The sequence below is a fragment of the Melanerpes formicivorus genome, unplaced genomic scaffold (assembly GCF_026170545.1).
Source record: "Melanerpes formicivorus ecotype bairdi unplaced genomic scaffold, bMelFor1.0.p_v2 SCAF_90, whole genome shotgun sequence".
In the NCBI taxonomy this organism is placed as follows: Eukaryota; Metazoa; Chordata; class Aves; order Piciformes; family Picidae; genus Melanerpes; species Melanerpes formicivorus.
In genome coordinates, this window is record NW_027142442.1 from 2722965 (window position 1) to 2744254 (window position 21290).

Consider the following 21290-nt stretch of genomic DNA (forward strand, 5'->3'; position numbering starts at 1 on the left):
GGCTTTTCTTATGTTTGATGTAACAAAGATTACCCACATCCACTTGGAGCAATTTAGAGTTGAATTATTTGTATATTGGTATGTATAGGATTTCTTATTCACTTTCTCAAAACACTTAGCAGATTAAGTTTACTCAGGTCTGCATTTGGCTACACCTACATCTGTCTACACAAATGGATGCTGTATGACAAGTGATTACTTCTGTGCTGATTTGGTCAGAAGTGGTTTTAACTGTACTACTGACCTTATGCAATATGGAACCACAAAATCATTTAGGTTGGAAAAGACCTTTAAGATCATTGAGTCCACCTCTTAATCTAGAATTGCCAAGTCCATCAATACTTAACATTCTCCTTTTGGAAAATAGCTACAGATGCCTATTCTTTCCTGCAAAAAGGAGACATTGATTTGAAAACTGCCCTTTTCAGGATCCCAGAGCTCCTGACCTGAATCTGCCCTAAAATTCTGTTGGCTTGCTTGTTTGTGAAGACCATCTTCTGCCACACTAGACAAAACCAATTCATTGCCTGATGGGCCTCCCCCATCTATTTCTGCCCATTGCTTGTCTCTTATATCAGGCTGTAAACACTCTGGAGCAAAGACCTTTTTTTTTCAGTATTATGGTATAAATTGGTCCTCACCTATGGTCAGGATTCTGAAGTGCTACTGGAAAAGAAGTGACCATGACACACAAGTTCTCTGAAACATCATTTGGCAATTTATAATTCTGAGCTTAGTACCTTACCAGACACTGGATAATGAGGAGCAGGGAGGCTGGGCTCTGGAATTATTAGTTTTATTATTAAATGGAGGAATGATGAGTTAGTTACTCGTTTGCCATCAATGATGTGTGCAATATCAGAGAGGGAAGACAGATCCCATACCCTAAAGCTAGATGTGAGTGGAAGGATCTAAAAGCCTGAATACATCTAGCTTGTTGAGTGTCAGATATGGAGAAGGAAACACGGGTAACCGCAGTATCTGCAGGAAGCAACTACCTGAGGCAGATAAAAGGCAGGAGAATAAGATTAAACTGATGCACATGAAGAAGTGCTCTCTTTCTGAGCAATATGTGAGGCTGCAGAAAACTCTCAAACTTGACAAGGCTTAATGAGAAATAACGTTAATTTCTGGGCCTCAGAACTGGAAAGTGCTCCCTCCCCTGCTGACTGAACTTATTTATGAAGGGAACAACCCAACACTGTCCCTACAAGGAGTGCAAAGCATATTCCTACATCTCAGTGTCTCTGGCTCTCTAATCTAAAGCAAACATGATGAAATACACAGAAAGAAAGCTGTACAGAACCAATGCCAGGACTGTTCACTATTTAAAACATCTCCACGAGTGGGTGACAGCAGTTCACTGAAAGTGAGGTAGGTTTAGCCCTGCAAAAGAAGCCCAGAGCTATATAAAGCAGCTGCTACAGGGCACAGCCTGCCCCATCTGCGTATCGGCACAGCCACTCTGGTTGCTCATGACCAGCAGGCTGTGTTCTCGCTCCGAGCTGGCCCCAGCTGCTGTTCCTTGCTCCTTTGACGTGTATGTGTGTGTGTTACATGACTATAGAAGGAGCAATCAGTCAGCTCCCAGGAATCTTAGCAACAGCCGCGTCCCCAGAAAAGGCTTGTAGCAGCTGGAGTGGTGATGACTCAGCAGCATGGTCTCTCTGGCCTCTTGCTGATCCCTGGCAAGGACTGCAGTCCAAGTTCTGGCTCCCTTGTTTGGGTCAGTGCTTTCTTGCTGGCACCAGTAGATGAATTCCTGGATCCTGCTGCCCTTGGCGTTAGAAAGCAACCAAAAAGGAGCTGATAGCTGCAGCCAAAAAAAAAAAAAAAAAAAAAAAAAAAAAAAAAAAAAAAAGGAAAAAAAAGAGAAAGAAAAGAAAGAAAGAAAAGAAAGAAAGAAAGAAAGAAAGAAAGAAAGAAAGAAAGAAAGAAAGAAAGAAAGAAAGAAAGAAAGAAAGAAAGAAAAAGAAAGAAAAAGAGAAATATGGATGTTTTAAACAAACAAACAAAAAAGTAAACAAAAATTAACAAATCCCACAGAATCCTGTGAGTACATTCTAACAAGGGGGACAAATGGTGGAGCTCACCCGTGGTACATGTGTAGGGGAAAATGGTGGCAAGTCAGGCAGCCCACCTCCCTGCAGTCCCTTGGGGAATAAATCAGATTGGTGGGGTTGGGGCTTGGCTGGAAACCATACAAAACATCGCTAGAAGGCTTGTTTATTTTATGTAACAAGAGTTTTGAGAATGTGATGTTGAGTAACTGTCGACATTTCACCTAGTTTAAGTCACTAGTGCAGTGAATCTGTCTGGCCTCCAGTTGTTTTCGCCTCTGAGTATAACATATTTATATCGCAGAGCTCCCCACCCTCCTGCAGCAATGTCACAGAGGAGCGAGGAGAGGGACTGAGATTTAGGAGTGAGGGGCCAGGGCTGCGGAGTGTCTGCGCGGCGGGGAACCCCGCGCTGGGGTGGCGGGAGTTGGCGAGGGGTCGGTGGGGATGGGCAGAACGGCTGCAGAGGATAAGGGCAAAGCTGCTGCGGCAGTGAGGCCCCCGAAGAGCCGAGGGGGGAGAGAGGGGGCAAGGAGGGGCCGCAGGAAGCGGGGAGGGGAGGGGGGAGCGTATGTCTGGATTTTTTTGGCAAAGGGCTGCCGGGAAACTTGCTGGTCCTGTGCCAGGCTCCAGCGAGCTCCGCTTTGCCCCTCCCTTTCACGAGCACTAAAAATTCGCCCTGAAACAAAAACATCCGCGTGTGTGTGTAACAATCTGCCTTCTCAGCAGCACTGCCGCCACCCCGGCATCGCTGGCCTCATTTCTGGGAGCAGGAAATGAGTAAACCAGAAATGACTTGGGAGGAGGTAGGAGGGGTCGCCCCGCTGCCCGGCGATGGCCGCCTCTCCTAGCCGTGCAGCGGCGGGGGTTGCTGGGAGGTGGCCGCGCCTTATGCAGATGTCGGGGACCTCAAATGTCTGCCGGAAATTACAGCTCATGTCGGGTGGGGGGAGACGTGCGTTTCCCCGGCTGGGGAGCCCAGCGGGAGCCCCTCTCTCCCGCCCCCTCCCCCCGCCTCCAAGCTGGGGCCGGGAGCCCCGGTCCTCGCCAAACCCAGCTCGTAAATCAGCTCGGCAGGAGAAAAATACACACAGGAAAATGACTCGGGGCAGGGAAAAAAAAAAAAAAAAAAAAAAAAAGACCAACCACAACCAAAAAAACCCCACCACCGCAAACCAACCCTCGCCCGGCGTGGTTTGCGGGAGGGCCGGAGCCGGCCGGTGTGGGCCGGCCCGGGGGTGAGGCCGGCGGCCGTGCCCGCGAGGCTCTGCGCAGAGGCGGGGCCGGCGGCCGCAGAAGGGACGCGGAGATGCCCTCGCACAAGCTGCTCGGACGAGGTTGGCCTCCCCGCACCCCGTTCGGGGTATAGCCCGAAGCGTTGCCAAAACAGACTGCGCGATCCCTGCGCCGCGGCGGGCGAGGGCGGCAAGGACCCACCCTGCTCGGCGCGGGTGGCAGCGCAAGGCTGCCAGCCTGCAAGCTCAGCGCCGTGGCGCGGCCCTGGCTGCCTGCCAGAGGGAAGAGAGCGTGCCTCGCTCAGTCCCGCAGCCTGGCGAGCGGCGAACCTCGGCAGAACGCTGGGAATGTGGGAAAGTGATCTGGGTGTGCAGCAAAATCGGTTAGAGGACGGTGTTTAAGTGTAAGAGATCGCAGCAGCATTCAGATGCCCTGGTCAATGTCTGCCTGAACAGCTAGAGCAACATCTCAAATGCCGTGGAACAGCAGAGAGCAGGGTGCCACATGGTGCGATTCCAGCATTACTCACTCCACAGATCAGGCGTTCCCCACCCAGTTACATATGACCAGGAAACTAGCCTGTGTTGCTCCCCGCCCGGCTGAGCGGCTGCCCTACACTATGGTAACCACCAGAGCAGCGTGTGTCTGATGAAACAGCAGGGCAATGTGTGCTTAATGAAGCTCCAGTGCTTTGCGGAATAGACAGGCTTGGCTGGTTCAGGCTCTCGGTTGGTGTCATGAATGTGTGTTCCCTCTTGCATATCTTGCTATTACTTAAAATTCTGGGTAAAATTGAAATCCTAATCTTGCTTCACACTCATGCTTCACCACCCTCCTTAGTATGCTCCACAGCCAGCCTAGCTTCTGTGTGTGGCTTACGTGTTAACAATTCCTCACTCTTTCTTATTCCATCCATCCTATCTGTGGACAGACGTTTTCATCACACTGAGTATTCACAACGTCTTTCTCCTACAGTCATCATCGCAAGGGCTCTGCATCGCTCATCTTTATTAGTATAACATTCACATCCCAGGCACCTCTTCTCCCTACAGTACGTGGCAAATGGAGCTACAAAGGTCATCTCTACAGCACACTGTATCATCTCGTTCCCGTCTTGAATGTATCCACTACTTCCTATTTAACGCTGAGTTTAGGAACTTGTTTTAATGAAAGTCACCTGTGCAGAATGGCTCATCCATCTTTTCCAGTATGTTTCTCACTTTCACCTCCACTCATAATGTGAGCTCTCATCGGCCCTGCTAAAATCCACACGCTCTTTTCATGTCATCTCTCCAATACATGCCTCTCCACCTTTTGCAGCAGCATCTATACCTAGGTTACCTCTCTGCAACTAAAATAGTCTGGTTTCTTACAGGTTTGTATTTCATTGACTCTAAGCCACAGCTGAAGCCTCATCTTCTAAGTGAATGTTTTTAAGAGCTGCAACCTGTGAAAAGTCTGAAAAAATATGAACTCCTATTGCAACCATCTACTGAGATGAAGAAAATGGTCTTCTCCCAGCTGTTTATGTTAGTGAAATTAAGTTATCTGAGCCAGCTTCTCATCCATCCAGTCTTCTTTTAGCTGACCAATGCATCAGAAATTATACATGCATCTGACAAACATGATGTCATACACACCTCTCCTTCCAAAGATCCTGTGATCAATAAGCTTGCTTTCTTTGCAAAACCACAGATAAATTGTGACTGCAAAACCATGTGCTGCCTCTCATTACAGCCCTTCTATCTTAATTGTTTTTCTTTCACCATTACTCTGTGTTTGCCTTTTTAGATCTTCTGCTCCTGAGGGCAGGAACTGGGCTGTCTTCTGTGTCTGGAAAGTGTTAAGTGCCTTATGGGCATAACAGCAATTTAATTAGTTAATAAGTACTAACAATTTGCATTAGTATCATGCTTCCTGCCATGTCACATCAGACCAGTGCTTCAGCCAGTCAAACGGATCCCACTTTCTCATGGTGCTCTGAATTAATTGTCCCGCAGCGAGGCCAGGGCCTCACGTGTGGTGGTGGTTGGATCCCCAACCCCAGTCTCATTTTGCAAAGCCTGTCCAAGGCTTGCTTGTTCTGAATGCATCCAGGCCAATTTCAGATCTGAGCTCCTGATGTATAAAGAGATGCTCCTGGCTAATTGATCTTGGTAACATATCTGACTGAGTGAGACTTTGCCAAGCTGTTCAGAGGAAGGGATGATGTCTCTGTAATACTTCCAGCATGGCAGTATTCTAGAGCAGGCAAAATAGAACAATGAAGTGGGACTGCTTACTGACCCCAGTCCTCCTATTCCTCCAAGTATTGGAAGTAGAAACTTCCTTGCACCCAGCTGCCAGTGCCTTTCTTATAGATGTCTGGTTCCCCTTCAAAATGTAGTATTTGCTTCCCTAATGTCATGCAGCAGCAAATTCCACAGTTTATCCTTCTTCAAGGAAGCATAATCTGTACTTGATAACATCAAGTGATCTTTTACATCCTGTATCAATCATATTGAATTATAAGGAACACTATAAGTCTCCTGGAAGGGTTTGATGGCTTTACTGTGGAAAGAATTAGGAATGTGAGACTTGGGTGAAAAATTTCAATTAAAAGGTTGCCAGGAGGACCCCTCAGACAAAGTGGACACCTGTAATATATTTTAAGAGATATCTTTTATTTGTCTATCTTATATTGCATACCCCTACACAAAGCCTCTTTGTTTTCCATTTCAGCAAAGAATCCTACACTGAGCATCTGCAGATGGACGATTTGGCACAACAAATAAGATATTCAGGAGGGGGAATATGGGCTACTCCTTAAAAACTGTTCATTTATCTACCGTTTGGTCTTTGTAGCATGCCTGTCATCCTGCCAAGGAACAGAAAGGCAATTTCAGGCAGTGGAAGCAGTATGAGGGAAGATGGGACAAGACTGTGCTGGCATTTGGGAGAATTGTGGCAATGATGGAAAGTGCTGTAGAACTGGGCAAAGCCAGAAATTAGACCACTCAGCATATGCAGCTTAAGAGGCTTTCTACTGGGAGGTGACACTGAGCCTGTTCCAAGCAGGTGGACTATGTTGGACTCAGTGCCCTCAACAGAAGTTACAAGGGTGGTGTGAAGACATGAAAGAAAGTCTAGTGCACCTGATGTTTATGTTAGACTGTCCCAGGGGTTGTGTGAGATTAACAGCTGGTAAATGATGGCATACTTGGCATAAGTTCTCTGTTGCTGCTCTAGGGCAATATATAAAGAAGAAAATGTGGTTCTTACTATGGCATAAACTGTAAGAAGGAGACCTGCATTTTGGAATGACAGGTCCTCCTTCATGATTGGAGCATGACCTAGTTGGTGACTGAGCTATCTGTTGTTCATAGGCAACAATTCCTCACAAGCAAGTCAACTAAATGGACAAAGTGGATGATAAAGTGGAGCCAAGAACTGCACTGTCCTCTTCAGAGCCATAAAAACTCATCTCTTTTACAACTGCTGAGTGCTTTGCCAATACCATGCCAAGGTGAGAGCAGTGGGGGAAAGAGAAAGATATTGAAAAGGAAAATAAATGGGCCAGGTAAACAGTGCTGCTGCAGCAGCTGTGGTTGTCATGGCAACCAGAGTGAAGAAGAGGAGGAGGAGGAGGAGGAGGAGGAGGAGGAGGAGGAAAGGGAGGCAGATTGATCGATAGTCCTATGCTGGCTCATCTGGCTTCCATCCACGTGCTGCTACAGAGGGAGAGAAAATCAAAGAGCCACATGCAGGGCGGCTGGGGCTCCGATTCGATACAGGGCAGCAGCTTGATCAATAGTGTGCTGGAAAGTGGGTAATTGACTCCCTTTCTATCCAGGAGAAAGCAGTGCAACAAGAAAGAAGTGTTTGTTAGCTGTTGTTTCTCAGCTCTGCTTTATCATCCAATTTGTTCATTTAGTTGATTTGTTTATTTGCTTGCTTGAGATACCCTCCTCAGTCCGATTTTTCCCTGTACCTGTCAAAGATGAGCATGGCTGCTGGAGCAGACAGAAATGCCCTCAAGTTTCTGAGTTGTTTTCTCTCTCCATTCTTTGGTCATAACTGGGGGGTTTATCTCACACTGGCAGAGGGTTTGATGGAAGACACTGGAAACAAGGACAACATTTTTTTATGGGATTTATAGAGCTGCTTTTTCTGTCTGAGTCTTGAGAAACATAAATACAGCTCATCTGAATGCAAGGAGCACAGTAGCCCCCCCCCCCCCCCCCCCCCCCCAATGAAATAGTTATGTCTATTTTTGCACCTCACAAACCAAGTTAATTATAGGGAGAGATTTACAACTGTCACTTTTGTAAGTCTGCCATTTTCCAAAGGAGTTTTCCACAGAGGATGAATAGGTGATGCTATCAGAAAAAAAGAAGAAGAAGAAAAAAAATTGTAGCAAAGGAAAGGGCAGGAAATCAGGGCATGCTGATGAGACAAAAGAGTTCCTTCAAGGAAAGCATGTACTCATGAAGCACTGAGAGGAGATGGTGTAGGCTGCTTCTCCATTTCTACCTAGACTTGGACAGGGAGCCCTGGCACGAAGTACCTGCTTGACCCATAGGCAGGCAGTTCTGCATTTTGTAAACAAGCCTGTACAATACAACCAAGTTCATTCACCCTTATGCTCAATAAGCTGCTGCAGGCATTAAAAATAACCCAAATAAACAAGCCCCCAAACATAATGGAATATGGGTGGCAAAACCAGCTCTTATGTTTTATATCATCTATCAAAGCAGGCAGCACAAACCTCCCTATCAGCTCCCTTCAGCATAAAGATCTTAACTGACTTCAGCAGGGTAAAAACAGTGCCACTCTGTGTGGTGTAACACCCATCAGCAAACTGAACATAAAATGGTAAAATTTGACTCCAAGATGCTCTGGGAGGCAAGGACCATCTGTTTGCTCTAGACTTGTCTATTGTCCAGCTTGCTGGAGTACTGGTCTACAATGAGCATTTAGGCATATAGTAATATTAAGAGCAGTAGCTCTTATCCATTGCTAGATAATTGATATTGCTTTGTGGTATGGCTTTGTGGTATTGCTTTAGGGTATGGCTGAGAAGAGGCCAATACACCAGAGTATAACTGCCTTCAGTTCCCTGGATTTTTCTCTGAGCTATCCCATCCAAATGTGCTGCTGTTCAATTTTATTTAGCTTCTGAATTAAAAATGAAAACTCAGTTGCTTGGAATTCTGCTTAAGTTAGTTGGCTGCAGTCCAGCTTTTGAGGCTTGTGCTTTTAGGGTCTGATCCAAATCCCAGAGAAGTCACTGAAAATCACTCCATTGATTTTAATGAGTCAAATCACTGTGTGAGGAGTATGCTGTCATCTCTCGAGGCCTCCTTTTATTATTTCCTTTTCATGCTTTGAAGCACTAGCAGGTGTATCTCACAGACACTGGATGTAAGTCACAGTAGGAAGAAAGGGCTGTGTGAGCACAACACCTCCCTGTTGCATAACCTAAGAGATGCAGGTTATATCAGGTGATACTAAGAGGGTTAGGACTATAGCTCTCTTCACTCACCAATATACCTGCCTTTGGAAACGTGTACAACCCACCCAAAGATGCTTTCTTGCCCTACAAAGTATTTTCCTTTGGTTCTTTTGTGAGTGGGAAGATAAGAGCTTCCTCACCACTGGGCATAATTTATGGCAGAAATAAAGAGCAGGATGACAGAACAGCTCTAAAGTAAATTACTGAAAATCTTCACCTGCCACTTCTCCAGAGGAAGCAGGCAGGTGGGCAAGCCAGTATCGAGTCAGACTGAAAGTCTCAGAGGAGCGCAGTAATCTCTGCTAGTCATAAAGGAACAAAACCTGTTTGCAGCACCTGCAGGCTGCTTCCTCTCTAGAAGGAAGCCGGAAGGTTGGACAAAATATTAGACAATGGAACAGCCTGTAGTCAAATTTGCACTTGGGCAAAATAAATAAAAGGACATAGAATACTCAACATTGCTATCAAACTAAATGCCTGGACTACCTGCCAACAGGAAGCATATCTGTTTGCTGAATCATTCTGCCTGACACGGATGGGGAAAGTAATGGGCTACATGGAAGACATGGGAAAGGCAGGATGGATCCCTTACACATCAGTAGGGCTCCAGAGCATCAGCTTAGGGAGTCTTTCCGTTGAATGTGCAAATTCAAGGGCCTAGCTACTAAAACGTAGTGTAAATTCTGGGAAGAGTGAGGTAATTCGAATACTCAGTGAATCTGTGTTCAAGGGAATGATGGGATGCACAAACAGCCTGTGTCTTTCTAGAAAAGAGCCTTCCTTAAAGGTCTTTCTGAGGCTACATGGGAGCTGTAAAAGGGCACTGATGCACTTTCACAGCTGTATCAGGGGGCTTGACAATTGTGCAATAAAAATTCTAATCACTTATTAAATGCCACTTTCCAGGAATTTGTGCAGGAGCCTTCCTGACAGAGAACTGACTCGTCCCCAGAGCATGAACAATAGGGATAAGTCAAGCTCTCTCAAAGGATCCCATCTTCTAAAAAGTGAGAAAAAACCCTGCAGTTTCACACTGGATGAAAGGTATCAATGCTTCTGTTCCATGGTTCATACGGTAATGCTTACCCAAGGCCTTGAAACATGGATCATAAAGCAAATCTGGGAGTATCTAACACTGAATTGTCTGACTGGTGGTCTGTAGACTAGGATCAGGCCTTGACATTTTGCTTTAAATACCAACTTGGCAACAGAAGAACTATAGAAAGATGATTAAGGAAGCCTTTGAAGGCCATTTGTTAGTGCATTCCTGCAGACTAGAGCCACAAGCTTTACAATTGCTTTTGTGTCAAGCTAGGAGGGGGAGGATAAACTGGGAGGCTGCTTCTGTGTGAGCAGGTCATCACAGCATCCACAAAGCATGTGAGAGAAGACAGTAGTGACTTGGCATCCTTTAGCACCAGAAAAAGTGGGTACCTTGGTAACAACCTGACAAACTGTTCTAGGGAAAACACAGAGAACAAAGAGCACATGGAAAGATCACCTACTTTTAGAAGAGTGGGTAGTGAGCATGAAAGACTGCAATCCTGGGCTTTGTAAAGCCCTGCTATAACTGATACAGAACAGTTCTTGGGAGGGTCATTGCAGCTCAAAGATCCCCTTCAGATCCAGAAAGTGGGGCAGTGGCTTAATTCCATGTGCCTCATCCCCAAGAGCGACTTGTGACCTGGAGCACTCAATACATCCAGCTGAAAGTCTGTTCCTGTGCCTGAGCAAGCTGCTGCCTAAATCCTGTGTGTCCTACATTACATCCAAAATGTTCACAGAGCCTGAAGTATCTGACTTGACCTTAGAGCACCCTCAACCTGAGAAGCTGGGCCAGCGCCCATCAGTAATGTAACTTGAATTCTAAGCTCTGGTGCTGCAGAGATGCATTGCTGTATGATTAATGAATGCCATTAAACCAGAGAGCCTCTTCAGCCAGCAGTAAAAACTCAGGAGAAATACCAGACAGCCACAGTCAAGGGGCCTGAACCAAAAAAAAGAAAGGCAAGAAATGCTTGTGGTTTAAAAAAAGTGACTTCCAGTCTCCTTTCAGGAGTGCTCCATTCTGAATTGTTCATCCACATTGATCCATTTTAAGAAAGCTGGTAGGGCTGCCTATTCCTAGCGCAGCTCCCCAGGCAGGAGGAACAGCATAAGTACCAGCAAGGACAGGGCATGACAAAAGAGCCAGTCAACATCAGTGCTATTCTTAACTCCTGTTACTGGCAGATGGGTAAAGCCTGGACATTTTGCCCATGCTACCTCAGGTTCTTTCAGACTCAACTGATCAAAGAGCTTGATACAAAGAAAAAGAAGGGAGCATGCAGCTGGTAATAACATCAGATATGTTAGCACACCTGTCCTGCTGCTGATGGTATCCTACACATGCAAGAATTTGTAGTAAATGAGCCAAGGAAAGTTAGCTTCTACTTGTATTCAAAATGCACAACAGTGAGCTCACCTGAAGCAAACACTGGTGATTATTTGGGGTTTCACAGTGCCACAGAGACTTGAATATAGGCAAGAATGACTATATCTGACTTCTAGTAACAGCACAGGTTAAAGAGAAATTTGTGCTTATTAAGTAATTCCACTTCCAGTCACTTGTGAATTTGGACCCTTTTCTCTGGATGAATGTTTGATGATTTCTAATGCCATGCGAGAGGCCAGCTGTTCATGCCAGGGAGGATGCAGCAGACAGAGGAGCCTGGGAAGAGGGCAAAAAAACTGCCAGAAACCTGGAGAAAAGTAGGTAGCAAAAGAGTGTGAGAAGGGCACACCCCTAAGCCATCAGAACTGGAGATACCTCCATCCCTGTACTGCTACATGGATGTCTTTAAAGCACAGCTAGTTCCCATAGCAACAGAACCTGCCAGAGCTGCCAGCTGTTGGGCTGCAGCTCCTGATGAAGGTAAAGAGCAAGGCTGACCTCCTGCACTAACCCAGCCCCATCTCAGGCTAGCTGCACAGCTCTCAGGCAGTGCTTTCCCTGTAAGCAGGAAGGACAGGAACTCTTCACCTTAGACCCCAGGGAAAGCTGGATCATCTGAACAGCAGCTCATGGCTTGAAGCAATGCCGAGCCGATTTCTGGGTTCCCAGGAAATGAATTAATGCTGAGCTTAGCATGGTGTTTTGGGACAGGTCACATGACAGAACATGCAAAAGTATGTTCTTCTTGGCAGAAGGGAACAGAGGGATCCCTGCTTTTCCTTCCCCTTTCACCTCCCTTCTGGCTTGCTTTTCACCTAGTACTATTTCTCTACTCTTGATTTTAATTCTTATTCTCCCTCCAGGGCTCCAGCAAGATCTTCTGTTTTGTAGGCACTATGCCAGTGAAAACTGATGTTTACCATCTCTAGTAGGGTTCATTTTCTTGCTTTCACAGTTCACACTTTCCCCCAGAGAGAAAGAAGTTGTGGAAGTGGGAGGCTGCCATTAGCAGGATTGAATGTCAGACACCTGAGAAAGCTGACACTAAAGAAGTGATAGAGGCAGTTCCTCATGAACAGGTGGCTTACATGATAAAACTTCTAACATTCAATGCTACCCAGCCCCAGGCTGGCAGCTTTGGTAGAAAGGCCAGGGGCCAAATGGGTCAGAGATTGGCATCTCTTATGAGAGCTTCTTCTGGTGCTGCAAAGGCTGCATGCACACTCGCACCTGTGCCTATGCCTGTTTCTGCTCCCTCTCTGTTGCCCTTTTATCTGGGCTGTGAATCTCACATCTTTCAGCAGAATAGAATTCATCTTACACCAAATACAAGGAAGGAAAAAAAATACAGGGAAATTGTGAGGTTCTGATAAATAGACATTTTTCAGGAACAGTTTCATTTTACTGACTGTGGAAATGTATGACAGCTCTGAGCTCAAGCAAATCAAGTGGACTACTCATTCCAATATTGTGAGAGAAAGCAGCAGCAGCCAGAGAAATGGAAAGATCGACAGTTAATTGGAAATGTTACATCTGCTGTTTATGCAAAAGGCATAAATATTTATATCCTGAAGGCTGACTTTTGGGTTCGCTCCTCAGCAGGAAGAGATTTACATTTTGAATAAAGACTTTTTTCTTTCTCCTTCTCAGTGAACGTGAGCAGTTTATTATTCCTTTAAACAGGAATCCTTAGCCAAGTCTTCCAGTCCTGTCAGTTACATGCATGCAGTTCCCCCTGGCTTCAACACAAATTACAGGTATGTACAGATTGCAGCATCTGCCTCCCTTTTTAATAGACAGAAGGAGAGTAGCGAGACTGAAACAAAAGGGCAGGAAATGTGATCGTAAATGGAGAAGGCAAAAACTGCAGTGACAGTTCAAAGGCACCTGAGATGCTGATCTGCTTTTATAAATCTGCTTTTGGTTAGAAAATAAGGGTAGTCTGCACCTTGAAAGTATGGAATGATTTGATAACATTAGCTCTTGATACAGAGCAAGGAAAGAAACACATTGGATTAAGCAGCCATCCCCATAGTGTGATGGGTGAACCAGCTAACAAAAGTACTTACACATGCAGTGATTCTAGAAAAGCCAGGGAAATCTGCTGCAGTGCACAAACAACAATGGAAAGTGTCTTAGTCCACAAACCATCGTCTGTCCTATCTGGCCTGCACACTTCCTGCTTCTCTTCACCCTTCCTTGCCCCTGTACTTAACTGAGACAGGCTTCATCTCCCCATTGTCTCGTTCCATAGTGCTATGCCAACTGTGTTATCCCCAAATTGTCCACCCTCGTATCTTGTGGTCTGCCATCCTGCTCACCTCTTCCCTCTCATTTCTGTGGGTTTCCATCCTTGTCCTTCAACTCAAGCTTCACCTGCTCTCCTGCTCACCTCCTCACTACTTTTCCTTTTACCGCACACTCAGCTCTAGCATTTTCCCACTTCCCTATCATTTCCCAATTTGAGGCTTTCCTGCCTCACCTTCCCTTACTACTCCATCTGTTCCCATCAGCTTCTCACTCCATCTGCTCTCTTCTCTTCCCCCTCTGCTCGCTTCTGTCTTCTCTCCCAGTCTCAGCCCTTGTGTTTGCCCTATTACATTCTCAGGAGACCCCAAATCCACACATCTCTGTGTGGATGATGAAGCCATTTGCCTTCCTTTCTTCTACAGCATAATTGATTTCTCATTTTAATCATTCTCTGTGATTAACTGTAACATTAAAGCTAAAAAAAAAAAAAAAAAAAGAAAAGAAAAGAGAGAGATAAACAGCAACAAAACACCTCAATGAAATGTAGGATGTTATGGATTCCTTTTTTAAGTAGCTATCAAACAGATTGGCCCATCTATCCCTGAAAGCCAGAGCACAGGTCACAGTGTTGCCAGGCATCCAGCTATTGCCTGAGATTCCCAAACTTAAGCATGGGACATCTCAAACACTGAGTATTGCTCCCTGTATAATGATAAAAACTATTCCTCTTGCAGGGACTAAAGAGTCTCCAAAGATATAATCTCATTATTTGGAAGCACTTGTATGGAGAATGGTTAGCTTTACAGAAGGAGAGCACACAGCAAACGAGAGAGATACCTGACTAGAGTACTAATTTGTGCCTCCATGGTACAGAATTACCAATGCAGGGCATTCACATTCCCAAAGGGTCAGCAGACCAGGCCAAAGATATGGTGGAGTTTACTTTCACCTCCTTTCTAACAATCACTGGATCACTTCCAATGACTTGTCTCTCAAAAATGTCAGAAAGGAAAAGCACCAAGATCATGCATCAAGCATTTTTCTCTGCTTTGTTCCCTGTTTCTGAGGCCCTAGAATTTCAAAGCAAGATTTTATTTTAGTTTAAGGGAATTTTTGTGTGTGTTTTAAAATGATTTGTCCTCTGGGACTATTTTCCCTGGCTCTCATCATTTCTGTTTCTATGGCAACTACAGCTGGCTCAGATGTGTTGTTGCCATGGCAACTGTCTGGTCCTCCTTTCAAACGATGCAATGAAACAGGAATGATATTTGCATCCCCAGTGCTGTATGGAACAAATCTTTTTCACCACTCATGGGGAAGACATAACACAACTGTATAAAATCAGCACAAAATCCAATCTAAATCCTCTCAGAGAAGGTTTTAGACAGCTGGTGATGTGAGAGAATTGCAAAGAAATTCAGCTTTTCCATTCATGGGTTTAGCAGGGGGGGGACTGGCACTTGACTGGCATTTTCAAAGACTGCTCTGCACAAAGCATTATGCTTGGAAATACCCACATGGGAAGAACACAAGATTTACCAGGAACCGCTAATTCGCACAAAAGCTATCACATCTTGTTTTCTGTAAGTCTTTAAATGACATACTGAGAAACACATGGTGAGATATACCTTGGTACATCAACCTAAAGAAAAAAATCAAAGCTTGCATTACTCATCATCTCCTAGGATATGGCCAACATAAGATGTCTGGGTCACTCTTAGATGCATACTGTTACTGAAGAATTGTGCTTTCCTTTAACTGTCCATCTTATAGCCCCCTTTCTGCATGTGTACCCCCCCAAATATTGTGAAAGAGATGCCATGCCTGGTAACAAACCACAAGACACCATAACTCTGGAACAAGAGGTGTGTTTCTTGTCTGTGACATTAGGAAAACAAGTGACAGTGGTATGATTTATCATGTGGGATGTTTAGGGGCTTTATTCTTTTAACTTCCTCATGTTCCTCCAATGTGCCTGACTTCATTGTGTTGCCTTTTTTATTTTCCTTTTTGCTATCTTGTTGCTACTGCAGGGGCAGATTGGGAAGGAGGCACAGCCAGCCTGCTCCACAAGGCTCTGCTGGTTCTGTACTCTTCCCCCTTGTCTTTTATAGTTTGTAGCTGTCCTAAGGATTATGAAGTTCATAACATAGAAAGCTTTGGATTGGAAGGAACCTTTAAAGTCAATCTAGTCCAACCCACCTGCAGTGAGCAGGGACATCTTCAACTAGATCAGGCTGTTCAGAGCCCCATCCAACCTGACCTTGAATGTTCCCATGACATTCCAGGTTACGTCCCTAACATAGCAGGTTACAGAAGACAACCACAATGGACTGTAATTGCACAGTATACAATATTTCCTTTGGGAAGCAAGGAGTTGGCACATATCTTTTATATTACCAGCAGCTGTCCCTGTGCTGTTGTGGGTTTTGTCACACTGGTGGGCTGAACACAACCTCCTGCAGGGGTGTAGCTGAATCTAAATGTTCTGCTTTGCCACATAGGCACTGTCCCAGCTGCCTTGCTTGCAACAGTTGCAGTCCAAAAGACTGAGTTCCTGAACTGATGCAAGGCTTTGAGATGAAGTACCTTCGGTATCGTTCCCATCAGCAAAGGCTGTTTAAAACCAGTGCTGTTAGTAGAAAGGAGTAGGAAGGAACAGGAATAATTAAAAGGCAAAAGTCACCACAGGCCCTAGGCAGCTGCTGCTCATTATGTATCTCCAGTGTACAAGCCTAGCCTCTCTTCAGGCACAGGGCATATCCAGTGGCACTTTATTTTTTAACGTTTTGCCCTGTAACTATCCATTCACTTCCCCTGTTGGTCCCATTAGCCAAGAGAACACGGCAGAGAGCCATGAACAAATCTTGTACCACCTAATGTCAGAAGACGATCATTATCTTTACTAGGTAGTTGAGACACGTAGGAAACTTGCCTAAATGCAAGGACTGGAACTGGAACAAGGGGGCCTTCTGCTTAGCCATCACACCCCTCTCTGAAATCCTGGTGCCTTATCACTTCATTTTGTGCATAACACACTTCTGCCATCCAAATGCAGTAAAAGGCTCAGTGTGTAAATAACAGTTCAAAATTAATTTCTGGACAAGATGCTAAGTTCTGTGTGGCATTCCTTCCTTATTTTGGGGATACTCGACAAAACTCACCTTTCACTTCAAGAATTATAGAATCAATATGCTTCGCCATCATTTATGTTGGAAGGAGGACCATAATACAGCACTTCTTCAATTACAGAAGATGGAATCAATACATTTCACCTCCATTTGTGTGGTTAAGGTCTAAGTCAGCATGGTCCACCCTTTATTTATAGGGGTGGCCTCAATAAGCTCACTTCCATTTAACACGGGATAGACTAATACGTCTTGCTTTCACTTATGGAGGGCAGGAAGGAGAGAATCAATACAGCCACCATCATTTATTGGGAGGGATCTATAGATCTCACCTTGATTTACTGTGGAGATCAATATCTCAACCTTCATTAAAGTAGGTAGCACATTGGACTGAATAAGGTTCAAAGCAAATTGACTGGATATGGCTGTCCGTGTATGTAGAGATGATTCAGCATGGCCTTCATAAATGTAAGGATTGGACACCACATGATTCACCAGCTAACACAGTGAGGCACACAGGTCAGTTCAACATTAGGTCTGCAAAGATGAGGACAGGTTCAACACATAGGGACTGTGGACTCTGCATGGTAGGCTTTCCTGACACAGAAGTGTGCCTGTGCTTTGCCATTTACGAGAGATGCTAATTCAATCTAACTTTATATTTCAGCACATGGAAGCCTGGATTCAGTGCAATACATCTTCCTTTACAGGAGATGTTCTCAAGATATTTCTTCATTTGCAACAGGGAGAGAGAGAGATTTGGTGGAGTTCTTGCTCATTTACCAAAGCTGAATTCACTGCTCCTCATTGTGCTTCATAGGGAGCTAATAAGAACTGTAAATTAATTGTAGGAGTAAAGAGTATGATGTATTCCAGGACCATGACATTGTGGCAGCCTATCTGAATATCTGAGAAGGAATTGCTTCTTAACAGCTCCTCAGAGCACAGTGAAGCAGTGGTAGTGGGTATACTGCTGTGGAGAAAAGGGAAGATGCCATGCAATCCCAAGCAACTCCTACAGCAGGTCTGCTGCTGGCATGCTTTTTCTTTGCAGCATCACACAGTCTGCAGAAATAGCTGATCTCACTGCGGTTTAGAGCTGCTAATTCATGCCTAAAGCTTGTTGTCTTTGTCTCCAAAAGACACTAATCACTATCCTTCACATCTTCCTCCCTCAAAAGAGCAAAAAGCTTAGCTGAAAAGAGTGTAACCTGTCCTCTCATCACCTATTAAACATCCGCCTTCCCAAGACTATTTGCTATGCCTGCACACCACAGCAGGAAACCCTTCGTATTTAGGCTACTGATTTGCTAGGAGCTCAGATTTTCAGTGACCAGAAGTAAATGCTAGCTGATGCAGCCAGGAGGTTGCATGATAGAGTTAGGGGGGCATCAGTTCAGTTCCTGGAGGAGGTATGTCAGGACAACTTAGGAAAAAATACAAACCCAAGTGCCCACCTTGCTGGGTTTCTCAGCAGGAAGCCTGTGGACTGAAAGGACCCCAGAGATTGAACTGCACTGTCACTTTTCATCATATGCAATAGCTACATGGCATACAAGCACCTGCAGATCCCATTTCAAGGTGAAGAGAGAAAAAGTAAATAGAGGGCACTTTAATATCACCATAGAAATAAAGTGTATTGAAAATATGACAATCCCTGCTGGCCTCTCCTTTTTCTTGGGCACTAAGGGGAAATGGGGAAATGTGAGGTGAGGAACCAAAGGCAGCCTGGGTTTGACTCAGGCTCGCTGCTTCTTTTGACTGATGAAAGGCTGTGGCAGATTTCTAAGAAGCAGAAGGTGGAACGTGCCTCTTCCATTCCTGAAGTAGCAGGCACATTTATTTTCATAGCTGCATTGCATCAGCATCACTCCTTCTCCATGCTGGCTGCCTGCAGTGCTGTACTTAAATCTGCAGTAGGGCTTTTCACAGTCTGCCCTTTTGTATGCTTCTAGGTTAGCTAGGCAGACAGGCTGAACGTGACAATGCCTATTTGCACGCAACTTCACAAAGACTTGCCTTCTCTTCCAAGGCTTTCATGTCTTCCATACTCTTTTCCTCAAAGACCCTGCCTCTTCCCTATTTCTGGGTTTTTTGGGGTTGGTTTTTGTTTCTTTGGGTTTGGTTTTGTTTTGGGTTTTTTTTCAATGTAAAGTTTAACATCAGTGTTTCTGAATCTTTCTTGCTTTATGACCTAATGTCCTGGCTTTGCCCTCTACCTCCCTTCTGTTTCCTCCTGAAGCTGTTCTTTAAAATGCCCTCTCTTAGACCTCCAAGTAAGCTTCTCTGTATTGTCAAAAAATATGAACATCCTCTGGGCACCTCCATAAACCTATGTAATGTTGTACTATAGCTCTTGCTAGTCCAATTCAGCAATAAACTGGAGAAAGAGTCATTCAGTATGACAGCCTTTTTTTCTTAAAACTTCCTGAGAAATCCTCAGCAGCTATGGATGAGTTCTGCTGCCACTATATTTTTGAGGCACACCATGCAGCCAGAGTCTTCCATCACTACTCAGATGAAACCGTAAACTGTGATTTGGAAAAGGATCAGACATGTGGAGGGGTTCTAACTGGCTACCTCAGAAGTTATTGCAGATTCCATCCAGAAGTAGTGTAAAACAAGGAAAGGAATCAGAATACCCTCCTTAGGGCAGAAGTGTGCCTTAATAGCAGAATGCAAGAGACCACACGGTACGATGATGGGCTTCTTAGAATAATAAGAATTAATCCAGCTCTTGCATGCTGCTTTTTGTGAGAAGAATTCAAAGTGCTGCACCAGTGGCACGAAATAGATGATGCTTGGCCAAAACCAGCCAGCAGCAGGACCACAAATGGAAACCAGCTGTCCCAAGTGTCCTGGGAGAATGTGCTATTTCCTAGCCATACTTTCTCCCATAAAAGGAGTAAGAAATTAGTTCAGCTTCTTGCATGAGCCAACTGTAAATAAGCAGGAGGGCAGGTATGAATTCTCTCAGGGGTCACCTTTATAAAAAAGATCTGGTTTCTGTAGTTCTACAAATCCTTCCCCCAGGTGTAGACAGCCAAGGCTGCATGGCAGAGCTGCTCAGAGTATGTTCTCCCTCTGTGTTTCTGCCTTAGTCTACCACAGCAGCCACTGCAGTTTGGCCGTAACAAGCCTAACCTGCCCAGAAGTAATTCCACTCACTTCTAACTTAAAGCAACACCAACTCCTCGGCTTTGTCTTGGTGTGAGCAGATGAGCAAATTCAGTGCAGTGATTGAGAGGTGTTACTTTGTGATCTGCAATGTATTTTAACACCTTTTCAACATGAGATGACCATGCAGGCTTTTTGCACTCTTTCTATATCTATTTGATTGTGCTTTCAGAAGCTGTAAACAGGGACACAACAGTCTTTCAGTCTTTCTGTCTGCACAGAGCCTTGCTCTGCATTATTCATACATTTCCTTCCTGTTTCACACACTTATGTCAGTCTTCATTCAGGCAAAATTCATGTTAAATGAGTCACGCTTTCTTTCTCTATATGTGTCTTCCTCTTTTCCTCTGTCTTTGAAATTGGAATTAGAGACAAATATTAAACAAACAAACAAACAACAACCACCCCTGTGATTAGATTTCTCTCTCCCTTTTTCCTTCTTCCCTATTCAGTCAGACCCCAGTTTTCAATAGTATTTCTATCTGGTCTCTTGATTTCAATTTGCTTGATGCAGAAGAAAATGGAGGAGAGGAGCCATCATTATTAAAAAGTCTCATCAGTATTGTCCTGTTATGCACTGATTAATCCTAATTTCTGAGAGACTAAAGAAAGCCCTCACTGCTTTGCCCCAACAGAGATCTATACTATCTTTTCTTTCTCCTTTCCCTTCCCTGCCCTGTCCTGAAGACATTGCCCCTGAGAAGCTTCCAAATCTATCTTACAGCATCTGAAGGATATTCATGACAATTGTTCCAATGTCTTTCCTTGCTGGGCGCTGTGCAGTTCTGTCTTGATAATTCCAGTATTCTATGTTCATAGGGAATTAACAGAAGTGCCAGCAAGAAGGCATGACTTGTGCCATTCTCTATAGAGTGATGAATCCCAGCTTTGTGGTTAGACTTTTCTGAGTTACATATGATGCAAATGAATGCCTTAATCCACAGTTGTTTGGCTGTAACTCTCCAACATTACATCAAGAGATGATTGAGCTGCTAATAATAGGTTGAAGGAAGCAACCAAGGAGAATGGCAGAGCTGGCATGAGTCTATTTGATTGCTAGGGCCTGTCTTCACTGGCACATTGGTTTGCCCCACAGGGAATGATTTCAGACTATCACGTATGCCAGTGTCCAAGAATGCACTTTTCTGTCTTGATGTGGCTAAGAGGTTGCAACAATTCCTCTCAGAACAGAAATCCCTACAGTCATCCATGAATTTTTTCATGCTCAGCATGCTCTAAAGCACTACATCAGGGGATGTACTCTAAATACACTAAGAAACTGGAACTACTGCAGAATGCAGATGATTGCCAGCTAAATAGACTTTCTCACTGGGAACTACCAGTGCTCGCCAAGCTGCAGTGGGTGGCCATTGCTTTTCTTCTGGCCCACATCAGAGGCTCACAGGGAAAGGGGAGACACACCACTGAAGACAGGTAGCTTGAGTCTGAGAATGCTTTCAGTGATACAGACAGTGGTTTTCAATTACAGAGTTTTGGTTTGTGGAGTCTTT

At 44.8% G+C, this 21290-nt stretch overlaps 1 long non-coding RNA gene across 2 annotated transcripts; it reads left to right on the forward strand.

The window, feature by feature from the left end:
* Window positions 1-2666: 2666 nt before the first annotated feature.
* On the forward strand, window positions 2667-14935 carry LOC137455074 (uncharacterized). 2 transcript variants are annotated; one of them, XR_010990750.1, is made up of 3 exons: window positions 2667-2866; window positions 6662-6801; window positions 9697-14935. It is a non-coding gene; the product is annotated as an uncharacterized lncRNA (long non-coding RNA). The 2 variants fall into 2 exon arrangements; XR_010990749.1 differs by lacking the exon at window positions 2667-2866 and having other exon boundaries at window positions 5892-6801; window positions 9697-9834; window positions 12908-14935.
* Window positions 14936-21290: the final 6355 nt, after the last annotated feature.